The 13,935-nt window shown below is 34.1% G+C and overlaps 1 pseudogene; it reads right to left on the bottom strand.

Annotated features, from left to right (window-relative positions):
• Positions 1 to 4,165: 4,165 nt before the first annotated feature.
• Positions 4,166 to 7,437, bottom strand: LOC149546631 (isoeugenol synthase 1-like; annotated as a pseudogene).
• Between the last annotated feature and the right edge of the window lie 6,498 nt (positions 7,438 to 13,935).

Here is a 13,935-nt window from a genome sequence, read left to right as displayed (position 1 = left end):
AATATAATAAAAGATAAATAGAGTCTAGGGTGGTTTGATATTTGAGTAGAAGCTACAAGTTTAGTAGTGCTATGATCGGTCTCCAAGTGGGATGTTATTATTGTGGAGTTTGATTCGTCTCCAAATTTGAGATTATTGTGACATGGAGCCTAATTAGACTCAGAGATTTTATATAGTGTAGTTTCCCGCTAGATTATTTGTATGGGATTTTTTTGAGGGTAGCACCCACAAAGCCAAAAATGACTGACTATTGTAAAAGGTGTTGGCTTCTATATTTTGTTTTTCTATTAGAAAACTTATTCTAGCCCTAATTTTGTAAGCAAAAAAAGCTTCTATAAAATGGCTTAGGGTTAGGGATTTCATAATGAATGATGATATTGTAGCTCCTTGTGGTTGTATTGAGCTATAAGGGATTGCAGATTGTAATTACTGGATAATAATAATATTGGACTTGTTGTTGGTGGATGTAGCCTAGGGATTGGGTGAACCACATTAAATCATTGTGTCTTGTATTCTCCTCTATGTGAATTATTATTTTCTATTATTGGTGATATTTGCATGGAATTATTATTTATGTTAGTGCTTAATCCTAATAGTAGGGAGCATTTCCCAAACCAAAATCACAACTGTATGACACAAAGGAAAATCCAAAGATAAAAAAGGACCACCAATGCAAAGGCTTGAGTAAAGGGGTTGTAATCTTGTCTAGGTGAGTGTCATCATACCTTCCTAATGTGTTGTACTAACATAGGACCATCTTATTTGTAGGCAGAGAAAGGTTTGAGTTAATATATTTTCCTTTCATAATCTTTTACAATCATGTTCTTTTATCCAAGTAGATGGAACTATTCTACTCTACCCTATCTCAACTAGTCAGAGAGATATCTGTCCCTAAAGGAATCTAATAATAATTCCCAAGATATATCATTTACCCCTATCTACAACCTCTCCTCCTCCTAACACTACCAGTTAGACGTGTTCTTTCTTAAATGCATTATGACACACATGGCTTTTACATTACTATGTAAAGGGTGCATGTTCAAATCTTCCTATGTCAAATAGCCAATCTGTAGCTATGAATCCTCCCTCATTCCCATAGAATTTAGGTATTTCTATATTGAGTATATCTTTCATCTAGGTGGCTACTAATGTTTGATGGTCTTCTTCAATTCTTCTTCTATGGTTTCATGTATGTTCCCTATGATATGTGGTATGAGATTGATTAACTTCTTCCCATTTTATCCTATGTTCCATTTTATCTATCCTTTTAATCATTTGTTACATTAATCTTCAAATTTCTATTTCTTCATTTCCCTCACCTAGGCTCCCACTAACTTCATTTCTATTTGATTCTCCATACTTTCCTTAAGAGCTTACATGTTCAAATCTTTGGGTTAAGTTATTTACTCTACCCCTTCTAGCCCTTTGTGTTTTGAAAGGCATCATGAAGTTCAAAAATATATGGGCCAAGTGAGAGGGACATATGTTCTTAATGTAGCTTTTACCTAACATAGTAAGCCCCAAAGCTCTCACTTTACCATCCTAGGGCTCTGATACCAAATTTAATGCCCCTATCAAGTTCCCTGATAGGGGTATTCTAGGATATTTGCGTGTATCATTCCCACCATGGTTTCTCTCTTTACTAGGTTGTCCTTAATAATAAATCATGGTGTTATAATAGTGCTCATGTTATTTATTCTACATCATTTTCTTTTACTAATTTAGGGAGTGAGGTTATTGTTATGGTTCAATAATGTTAAGAATAACATTTCATTTATTCACTACCCCCTTCTCATTACTCCCCAATCCTAGTAATACATATATATTTTAGATGGTCATCATGTCACATAAATTCCTAAAATATCATTCATATATTAAAAGAGAAAAACACACACATGAAAGTGAGCATAGTTTTTATATTTCTAGAAACCTTATATTTGAGAAATCCAATGGATTGGAATCCCCAAATCATGACTTAAATTCCTAAAATATCATTCATATATTAAAAGAGAAAAAAACACACATGAAAGTGAGCATAGTTTTTATATTTCTACAAACCTTATATTTGAGAAATCTAATGGATTGGAATCTCCAAATCATGACTTAAATCTTCCTAGTTGTAGCATGAAAAGATCTAATGGACAGTGAGAATGACACTCAAATGAAACAAACAAGAAAGATCATCCCTACATGGTGAACTATTAAATGGAAGTTTAAAAAGGATGACAATTAATGAGTTCTACAACCATCAAGATATCTTGATGAATATATGGAAAAGTAAGAAAAGAATTAGCTAAATGAAATGAAAGAATATAAGTAAAAGATTATCCAACATGAATGATGGATTACTATTCTATTCTAATTAAGATAGATTCTCTATGCTAAATATAAAAAAAGGAAATAAAAAAGCTAAGATCAATGATGATGAAAGAAGCCCAACAAATCAAATGTCAAAGTGACAAAATAACAATAACACAAAGTAAGAATGCAAGAGAGATTAAGGAGCAATCATCTTTTTAAAGAATTCATAAATGAGCGAATAGTCATAGATTAAGAGGAAATAGAAAGAGTAAAGGTAGAGATTGATTTTCAATTGATCCATGTGCTCATGTCTTAAGGGGAGAATTTAGAAAAACTAAGATGAATGTGCAAAACAATGAGTGGTTGAAGTTTTCTCATTAAGATAGATTTTCTATCCTAAATTACTATTAATATCTTATAGTTTATAGATATTTTCTTTTTAATTTTTCAATAAAATATGATTCAAATTGTTTAGAGTAAATAGCTAATTCTTTTTTTGTCTCTTGGACTTAGCTCAATATCTCATATATCATCTCACTTAATATTTTCTTAATAATAAATGTATATTACACTTTTATTTTATTATTATTATAAGATAAATAAATATATTAATGCTAATTGTATATCTTCTCTAGAATTTTTTAGGAGCTCATTTCTTAGAGAACTGGATGTTTCTTAGAAGAGTTACTCCTTCCAAATATTGAAAAGAGTTAATAATTCTTATTGATTATATTCTTTTTTCATTTATTTTTTATTCGTACTAATTTCAAAGTCATTCTAAGCATTGAATTAACAAATTTCACTTGCACTTTTAATTTTATGTTTTTCCACATACCTTATTCATTGAATGAAAATTTACACAATTATTCCTTTATAAAGTAAATGAACATTAAATAATATTCATAAATACTACCATCAACAACATCATTAAGAATTTTCATATTATGCAATAGTTTTCAAATTTTCTTCATTGATCAACAATAATTTATAATATTGTAATTGATATTTTTGATTTTTGGATCTCTAGTTCAACTTACAAATAATGTAGTTAAGGTAATATGAATGTATAATTCAAACATAGGGAATTTTTTGGAATGTGGTGCACATTTAAAACTTGTTCAAGTCAACCTAGTGTGTAACTAAAGAGAGGGACTGAGAACACATGTAAGAAGGTGCATGGTCATTGTCTTGATTAAAGAGTTAAACTTGAATATTTAGGATTGTAACACAAAGTAATTAATTTAATATTAATGAACTTTATGTTAAGAAGAGATTAACCCATCTTATCAAATTTTAAACTAATTTAATATTGATGAACTTTATGTTAAGAAGAGTTAACCCATCTTATCAAATTTTAAATTAATTTAATAATCTCAAAGTTAAACTTAATTAACTAAGTTTATTTAATTAATTAGACTTAAAAGAACAAAATAAATTATTCCCAAACTATGTATATAATTAAATAAATTTTAATAAATTTATTTAATTTTAAAATTATATAAAAATCAAATATAAATTTGTGATGTCTCGAGAATGTAGCAATAACAATAGGTCTTACATCATCATCATAAATATTATTATTATTATTATTATTATTTTCCTTACACTATCATCTTTGGGAAAACATCTTATTCCTTTAAAACGTTTTTCCCGTGGAGGGAACATCTATCCGCCAAATGATATAAACAAAAATAACTGGTCTAGACAATATAGATAGTACTCAATTGGATAAAAGTGACATTTATACTGGAGTTTTCTGCTAAGGTCGCCAAAAGAACAGTGGGCCTCTGGAGTCTAGTAAGATTTCTTGCCTCCACATAACAGGTAAATACAATGTTCAAACAAGTGTACTTGTTAATAACAATTATAGATTCAGGCAAAGGAAGTAAGCTTTGTCTCGCGGGGAGCAGTGATTGATGCGTCAAGGAAGGCGTCAATGGGAGTGTATTTGTAGTCTGGATAGAGCGTTGAAACCTCAAGATCCTCTTCTCCTAATTCGAAGTTCGTTTGGTCGCCTTTCACAAATATGTTATGCAGAACACAAACTGGAATGTTATCAGGATGAGGCAGAACTGCAATCAAGTATTGTGTTATGTCAGTAATAATGAGGATTAAGCATGATAGATGAAAAAAACTCAGATGGTGAAAGAGATAAGAAAGTTACTATGTGAGAGATTGATCATCTCAGATTCTGACAAGTAAACTCTTTTAAAACTGGTCCCTATTTTGCTTTCCCACAGCGAGACAAGCTCACTTTGGCAAATTATGTTCCCTGGCGACCTGTAAATCACAAGCCTGTTTTCTGTTCTTGGGTCGTTTACAACCATAATAGTAAAAGCTGTAACGTCGTCCTCTAAATTCCAAACCGCTGCAAAACATTCAAATGACCGGTCAACTTTATTTTCCACTGCATTAAATACAACCTAATTATATTATAATTATGGATATAATTATGGACAAATTGATATTTTATGTTATGCCTTAGTGATTCCTTTCACATTTTGTACTAATTGAAACCCAATTGATATCATGTATCTTTTGTAAGTCCATCGCCATAAATAACAACTTCATCGAACTGAGTATTACGCCCAGGATGGACAAAATAATCGATAAAATAAGCTGCAAAAGAGTTGGCAGAAATGAAGGAATAAGGAATCCCTGATTGTTCAATGGCCCTGCGGATTGTCTTTTTATCATCGCATGCACTCTGAAAGGGAGGGAGAACTTTCACCCTATCTACGTCGTTGCCAAACTCGGATGGGAGAAACCTCTAATTCCACAAGAAGGATATTTGTTCTATGCATCTTAAATGAATGCAGAAAATACAAGCATTCAAAAATTGCTTAATACCTTTATATTCCCAACTTCCTTGATGGCCCTTATGATGTTGAGCTGATCCATATGTTGAGGAATTGCAAAAGAGGATGTGACGATATCTACTTGTCTAAATGCATTCACTAGGGCTTTGTGATATTCTAGAGATCCCTGTATATAAAACCCAATAGAATGAATTGAAAGCTTCAACAGAGACAAGGGGAAAAACAATTTTGTAGCTAGATTATATAACTTACTTGAAGTGTAAGAACACGTATATCTCTCAACTCTTGTAGTTTGGCAGTTTTGGAGGAATTAGGACTAAGAGATTCTTGTGAGAAATAAATCACAATTTTAAAAATTTGCTCGGCACGAACTATTCCCAAGTGCCAATGTTGCTCGGCACTTGAAGGTGCCGAGTGGCAATTTGCTCGGCGCGTGAAGGTGGCCATGTGACAGGTAGTAGGTGTTGAGTTAGTTCGGCACAAGAAGAAGCCGAGTAAGCTCGGCACACAAAGGGCAATGCTCGGAACCAGTGGATGCCGAGTGAGCTCAGCTCAAACTGGAAAAAGTTATAACTTAGAAAAATTTCAACATGAATGTTTCCACCATTAAAATGAAAAAGCCAAAGCTTGAAGCTTCTAAACAAACTTCTCAAATGCAATGAATAGAAGAAGAACAATGGATTCAAGTATGCTTGCTTGCTTTCTATTCAACTTTGAATTAAAACATTACAAAATCTAAGAGCATTAAGCTTCAACTAGAAAACCCTAAAATAACCCTAGAGCTTGAACAACTTCAATACGTCAAAACCTTAAACTTGCAGCTCTAATGGCTGCATACAATGGTGCTTGGAGCAATCACTGCTTCAATGGGACAAATCCAACAATAGAGAACTTACAGAATGAACAGAGGAAACATGTGCAACTAGAAACACGACACAAACTTCCTTCTGTCTCTGCAACGATTGATCTACTGATCAACTTCTTTGTTCTTTCTCTGCTCTGCAACTGTATGCTAAACTTCTGATCTGCTGAATCAGTTGAATGAATCTAAAACATTCCTTTTTGTCATATTTTTCCCTCTCTTTCCTGATTTCAAAAACTCACCCACTACAATTATTGTTTCTGTCTGTTCTGGAGTCCGTCAGGTAGTAGGTGGGCATTTGGCTCTAGCGACAAACGGCCATTGCATTAAATTCCAACAATTCTGGCCTTACAAGAACATAGGTAGGGTAACCAAGTTTTGACATTAAATATTCCTTGACTTCTATCTTGGCGTCTTATGAAACGTGTTGAACGAGTCGTCGATAGAATTGTCTTTCACTTTTGTTCGTGTGTAACGATTCCCTGTTTAGAGCTGATTTCCCATTATCCTCCCCACACAAAATTATTTGAATAGACAGATTATCGTAATTAGAAGCTAAAACTTCGGTTTTCGCTTTCACAATTTCAAGTCATAGCTGTTGAAGTGTTTGAATATGTGAGAGCATGTGTATGTTGTTTTTTAATTGAGCGCCGCACTCTGCTGCTACTCGTGTCTAATCACTTAATTCAATTGGAGCACATTCTAAATCAGAGGCCCAAACTCAAATGAATTAAACTGTGATGTTTTTTTAAGGTAAAAGTGGGAAGTCATTATACAAATATAATATTAAAAATCTGGTTCAAGGGTTCCTTAGAAGTAAAATCTTAATTCATCACCAAGTACGATATATGATAATATCGCATTTTTGAAAACCCAAAGCTAACTTAAAAAACTAAAATGACATTGGATCAAAAAATGTACAACCAGAAATCTCAATGCCGTATTCTTATGTAAAATTTTAAAAAAAAACACTAAACTACCAATACAATATCGAGTTGTCCTTTTAAAAACAGTGCAACTTTTTCCACCAATGTATTGCTTGTGTGATTTACATCCACTCATCAGTCGAATGTGCATCCTAGAATTTGGTTTGCATGTCCCAAAAAAAGTGATCAAGTCTATGAAGATTGATGTCGTAGATGACTCTATCTCCATGGTTGATAACTTCAGTTGCATCCATCATCCCAGGCTCCCAGCATCAAAGCCTCTTTAAGGCTTTTTTTATTTTGGTCTTCTTCAAGTTTTTAACAAGAGCTGCGTGCAACATTAGTCCCTGCTTGGAGCAGGTTTGGTGTGAGGAAGTGGTGAAGAAGAGTGTGTAGGTTGGTTTTTGTAGTTTGTTCAGCTAAACGAATAGAAAGGATTCTGACAGAAGTGTGTGCATTCTTACGCACTGAAGGGAAGCTGGTCGGCCCAATTGAAGTTACCCAATAGCGCATATCCTTCGTTAACCATGGACGCCAACTCTTCCTTATGGTTCAGGGAGGTGCAGTCTGAGTACTCCATGTCGATGCAAGGGCTTCAACAGTGAGGGGAGGAGTAAGATGGGGCTAAATTGATACCGCGGCAGGGCCCTATAGCCTAGTCAACAACTAGAATAAGTACAGTTTCATGGCAAATCCACAAGCATGGTGTCCGAGATCCTGTTATGAATAGACAAGTTCGCAACTGCAATCTTCCTAATGTTTCTCCAATAGTATCAAGCATAGGCTGGTAAGCAGATTCCTTGAAGGGTCAGTCAGAGAAATATGAGTTGTTGGGTATTTCCTTTGCCAATTCATGCTGGCTACTTATGACAACTCTTGTGCAGCTCTAGTCCCTGTCTGTTAGAAATCGTCAAACGTTTCTTCCACATCACCGTGCTGTCATAACCAAACTACATGAGGTGTTGCATATTTCCTTTGATGTCGCTAAGAGATAGAAACGTCCTCCTTTAGACTAGGTCACCATAGTCATCCACTTACCTCAATCTAGAACATTCTCTTTACAGTATAGAGTTGATGGGAGTCTATAAATTAGAAGTAAATCTGCAGTAGATGTATCTTTCAATCACAGAGATTTATGAGTGAATAAAATAGTTTCATTTTCTGATTTCTTTCTGTGTATATGTTCCTATTTATGTTTTGATATAGCTGTGTACTGTTTTTTAAATTTTCAATACTGTCAATGGTGGATCATGAAAATAATGCCCATTATAATGAAGTCATATCTGGTTTGGCGAAAGAAAGCATTGCTAAGAGTCTTGCAGTGCATCAAAACAATATAGCATATAGTAGTTTGTATGACATAGAAACCATACAATAACATATAGCCTACATTTAGAAAGAAAATAAACATAAGACAAACTCAGAATATTTGTAAACTTTGACAACATTAAAAACTGAACCATAGCTCTACTTAGAGAAACAAGAATGCAAAATGCATGTTGGACGGCTAGTAGTTTGATAAGACAGCATATAGGTACATATGAAGTTAATATCCATAAATAGGATTAGGCACAATTAATTGAAGATGCTATAATTCCCACTATTAATACATCTATTGATATACTGAGCATAGAATAAACTACTACCATTTCATGTCATGTGGTGGGATTCTCCAACCACAAAGAGTGTAAGATACATTTAAGCCATCAACACAGAAGAAAAGAATAAATTGTTGTATTTGGAAAAACAACAATAACCAACCACGTAAATACAGTAGTGTAGTTGAGTCTATGAACAAAATCATTGTAGTCTGTAATCAATGCATGGAGCCAAATCACAAGTAGAGGGTGAAAATTTGGAAGAGTAATCATCTATATGTTATTTCTGACACAAAGCAACCAAGTTTAAAGAGAGAAGTGAGCATGTTATAATAACAGAGAAGATATTGTTTAATATTGTTGGTTTGAAATTTTTATAGAGGCTTCAAAATAGGGTAAATTTACATATTAGTTGGCTCAAAGTGCATTGGTATACAGAGTTCATTTGAGGTATATTTGAAGTGGAGTCCAGTTACGTACAATAGATAATTATTGTTACCATTGGAAACTTTTTGATCAAAGTGCATTTATATACCATAAGTTGGGATAGAAAAGGTAAAAATGGAGTGCTCTTGAAGGAGATTCTATTTGCAAATAGCTGGTTCTTCTTTTCATATAATTCTAAATCATTTAAATCTCAACTATATAAGGGCCTTATCAAGTGAAGCTTTTGTCTTTCCTTTCAACAAAAAGATCTTCATTGGTGCATATTCACCAAATCATTGCAAGATTTTAAAGAATTTATGGTTGGAGTAAAAGAGAGAACATACAGTTGAATTAACATATGAATACCAACAGCAAAGAATTCAATCACATGCAAGTAGCTCAAGTAGATTTTTGAAGTTGAACATATGCTACAAATGATGTTTATAGTTTCTAAATAACTCCTTACATCCATGACCCTGCCTTAGAGGCTATTTTGGTAAAGTTTTATATGTTTTTTGAGTGCTGGGAGCTTCCAAAATAGCCTAGTTCTAATAACAATGGGCTAGTTTTTTATAAACATTTTCTTGTTGCCAAGGGACACTAGGTGTCTAAATCATCTTACGAGTAAAATAAGTATGCACTTAATTAAGGAAATATTACATCAATATTTTTTCAAGACCATTGACAGGAAACAACCAATAACTTGGCTTGGATTGACAGTCTTAGTTCAAAATTGGGAAAGCAAACTAATAATATTATCTTCAAGAAAGGAAATGCTTTGCTTCACATTAAATTATTGCAGCCAAGATAGCTGAATGCCAAGACTATTTTAGAAATAGAAAAGGAGCACGAAGATGATAAACCATGCTGGAAGGATAATCTCAGTACTCTACTATTTTATATATTCAGGCTTTTATGTAGATCATATAGCCAGGCTTTACAGTCAACCCTCGACTAGAGAAATGAAGAGCAAAAGAGTGTAAACCAAATTTTTTTTACAAGATGGAAGATTTATTTTTTTAATCAACACTAATCTCAAAAAATTCCAAAAAAATTGTCATGTACAATAAGAAATACATAAGAAATTCTTCCTGTGGTATTGCAAACTGTGTATTGGTCAAGGATAGCCATTTAGGAGAGGAAAAGAGGGTAGCAAGCAATTGTATTCACAGAGTAAAACTTCGTAAAATACTCTAAGAGTTGAAAAAACCACCCAAACAATCTAAGTGTTAGGAAACCAATCTCATAGTACACAAAGTTTTGAAACGTTCTTAGGATTTTAACATTTAGACAACCTAACAAGTTTATAATGTGCCTCTAGTGGCATCCTTTTATCCCATATCTTTTCCACCTCTCCCTTGCAATCATGGCTACAATTAGCACAGAGCAATAATCAGCTATATCTTGCACATTGTAGTTAGCGAGAATGAGTAATGTGACACATAAGATACACAGAATTCCCAAGAGATATAATATAAAGTTCAGGAGGAAAATAGTGAAAAATAGAAATGAAGTATGCAGTCCAATTTTTGTGGTAGTACTTTAGGGTGCCCTATAGAACATTAGGGTCAAGGGAATAGCTATACAAGAATCTTTGTTGGGGCAGTGAGTGGACATTTCCCTATAGGGGCTTGATAGGGGACTTTGGGCCTTGCAGATTAGTTCTCAAGGAGTTGCCCTAGCATCCATGTAGCTCTGATAGCCATGGGATGGCAATTCTTCTTGTAGCTATCCTCCTCACTATAGGGTGATTGTGGAGTGATTTTGAATGGATTTTTAGATATTGTTTGAATGGTAGTGTAGAATGGAGAAATACTTGATTAATATGTCTCTTGCTACCATTAATAGCCTAGAAATGCATTGTAAACAAAGGACATAAAACAAAATGGAATAGCATTTTAGGAGATGCGTCAAAAGGCCATACTTGCTGATCCACAAATGAAGGTCAAAAGAATTGGCATGGTGGAAAAGTAAAGTGGTCTGTGGTAACTAAGGAAAGCTATTAATAACATCCATTTATAGGAAACAAGTAGAAGCCATACAAGTAACGAGACCTGTTGGGTGCATATGTGAAGCCCAATAGTCTCTTTTTTATTATGCTCATTTTATTATTATTCCCTCCAAATTGTTTGTCTCTTCATTTCCTTTGAGACTTTATAAATATGTTTTGGAGGTTGATCATTGTATATTGTATTAAAAGAGCTGAAGCAACAGCTGTGATGTAAAGTTCAAATATTTACATTAATAGAGATCTTCCCTATAGTGAGGATGTAGCCACAATTTGTGGTGAACCACGATAAATCATGTGTTTACGTTTCTCTTTTCTTTTGCTTGTTCTGCTCATTTCTAGTTTGCACTTTTAGCAAACTTCACAATTGGTATCAGAGCTTGGCATACATGCTGGAATTGATTTTAGTATTTTAAAATCCAGAGTCATGGAAGATTTGCGAGGGTAGAAATTCTCAAGATAGAATTTTAGTTTGTGGAAAGTTCAAATGCATTCATCGTTAGTAAAACAAGACTTGGTAGTAGTAATTGATGGAAAGGCAAACAAATCGGCTACAATGAAGGACGAAGACTGGGTTAAAATTGATGATAAAGAAAAGGAAACAATATTTCTTTCTTTATCATAGAATGTTTTATTCAATGTTCACAATGAATCTTTGACAAAGGAAGTTTCGGATAAACTCCAAACTGTGTATGAAACAGCCTCAGCTGCAAATAAAATATTTATTATGAAGAAGCTCTACAAGTTGAAAATGAAGGATGGGACTGCAATGTCGAATCATATAAATGATTTGAACACCTTTCTATGCCAAGCAACCTCTGTTGGCATGACACACAATGATGAATCTAGAGCTATCATCTTGTCATGTTCATTACCGGATAGTTGGGATCTCGTTGTTATAGCAGTTAGTACTTCTAACTCCTCAAACAAAAAGTTGGTCTATGATGAAGTGATGGTAACTCTACTTAGTGAGGATATGCAGAGAAGCAACAAGGAATCCTCATCTAGTGAAGCTTTGATGTTGGTCAGCACCGAAAATAGAGGAAGAAGCCAAAATAGAGGAAGGAAAAATCATCATAGAAGATCAAAATCAGCTAGGCACTCGAAGTCAAGGGAAAGGAAAGGAGGAGATTGCTAGTTTTGTGAAAAAGGTGGTCATGTGAAAAAGGATTGTAGAGGTTATAAGAGAGCACAAGAATGAGTGCAGGAAAGTCAAGCCAACATCGTCTATGACAAAGATGATAACATGTCGATTTTATTTACAACCGAATCCACTTCAGCCTCATGGGTTTTGGATTTCGACGCATCATTTCATGCCAGTTCTTGTACGGAATTCTTCTCAAATTATCAAGAACCTATGTTTGGTGAAGTATACTTGGGTGATAATAAGGCATGTGAAATAATTGGAAAATTAGATATTTTATTATCTTTGAAAGGAGGCGTTAAATGGCTATTAAAAGATGTGCATCATGTTCAAAAACTCAAGAGAAATCTAATTTTTGTAACTCAACTATTTGCACAAGGTTTTGTCGCTTCTCTAATTGATTCATGGAAAATCACAAAAGGATCCATGTTAGTTGCAAAAGGAGATAAGATTGGGAGTTTGTATATTGTAGAAAATATCAATGAAGTGGGGGCTGCTATGACAGTTGAAGATAGCAATTCAGAATTGTGGCATCAAAGGCTCCATCACATGAGCAAAAAGGGCCTTGTTGTTATGCATAAAAGGGAGCAATTACTAGGGCTGAAATTAGTTGACTTATAATTTTGTGAACATTTCTTTTATGGAAAATAGAAGTACGTCAGCTTCTTGAGGATTGGACATGAAAAGAAAGGTACTCCTTTGGCACTTGTTTATTCTGATGTGTTCGGACCCATTGAGGAAAGCTCTATTGGAGGAGCAAACTTCTTTGTCACCTTTCTTGATGATTGCACAAGAAAGGTATGGATTTACATATTGCATAAGAAATTTTATTTTTTTAGCAAGTTAAAAAATTTTAAGGCTTTAGTGGAGAATGAGTCTGGCCACAAAATAAAGTTCTTGCAAATGGACAGTGGCGAAGAGTTTTGTTCATCGAAGTTTGATCCATTTTGTGCAGATAATGGCATCCATAGAATTAAGATTGTTCCATTCAACCCGCAAGAAAATGGAGTAGCAGAGGGGATGAATAGAACAATCTTTGAGAAATCTCGTTGTATGCTATCTAATGCCAGTTTAGGCAAGGAGTTTTGGGCAGAGGCATGCAATACAGTAGTATATTTAATCAATCAAAGTCCCTCTTCTTGATTGGACTTTGGAATACCCAAGGAAGAGTGGTTGGGAAAGAAAATCTCATATTTACACATTAGGGTGTTTAGATGCAAAGCTTATGTACATGTTCTAAAAGAGAAAAGAAAAAAGCTTGATCCAAAATCACAAAAAGGAATTTTTGTGGGCTATGGTGAAGACTAGTTTCATTTCAGAATACGGGATCCAATTGGGAACAAAATCATCAGAAGTAGAGATGTTGTCTTCAACGAGAAGGTATTTGTAGCATTACACAAAGAAGAAAACTCGATATGTGAATATGCACCTTTTTGTATTTTTTATGACAAAAATACAGGTAGAAATCAGACTCTTGTCTCTCCAAATATTCTATCTCCCACCTCTATCTTAGCCCCTGCCCCTCTATCCTCTTCTTCTACTAGTATGTCAGATCAAGATCATGAACATGATGGACAAACTTTTGATTATCATAGTCAGAGTGATAACATCTTAACTTCAAATTTAAATCAAAGTAGAGATTGTAGCAGCCTATTTCAACACATAGAATTAATTGGAACATAGCATGGTTATATGGAGGGTGACACTCCTAAGTCTGCATAGAGAATAGAAGACATTCATGACAATCAGCACAATGCTCCCTCTACCTACAGATTCAGCCAACATGATGGGACTCTGTCCAAATCGCAGTCCTCTACTTTTCCTGCCAATGCTCATGGCATTATCAATGGG

Source organism: Cupressus sempervirens, chromosome 7, assembly GCF_028749045.1.
Source record: "Cupressus sempervirens isolate cs-2001-9-10 chromosome 7, ASM2874904v1, whole genome shotgun sequence".
Taxonomy (NCBI): domain Eukaryota; kingdom Viridiplantae; phylum Streptophyta; class Pinopsida; order Cupressales; family Cupressaceae; genus Cupressus; species Cupressus sempervirens.
Note: the sequence above shows the minus strand (reverse complement) of the source record. Positions and strands in the feature narration are given on the sequence as shown.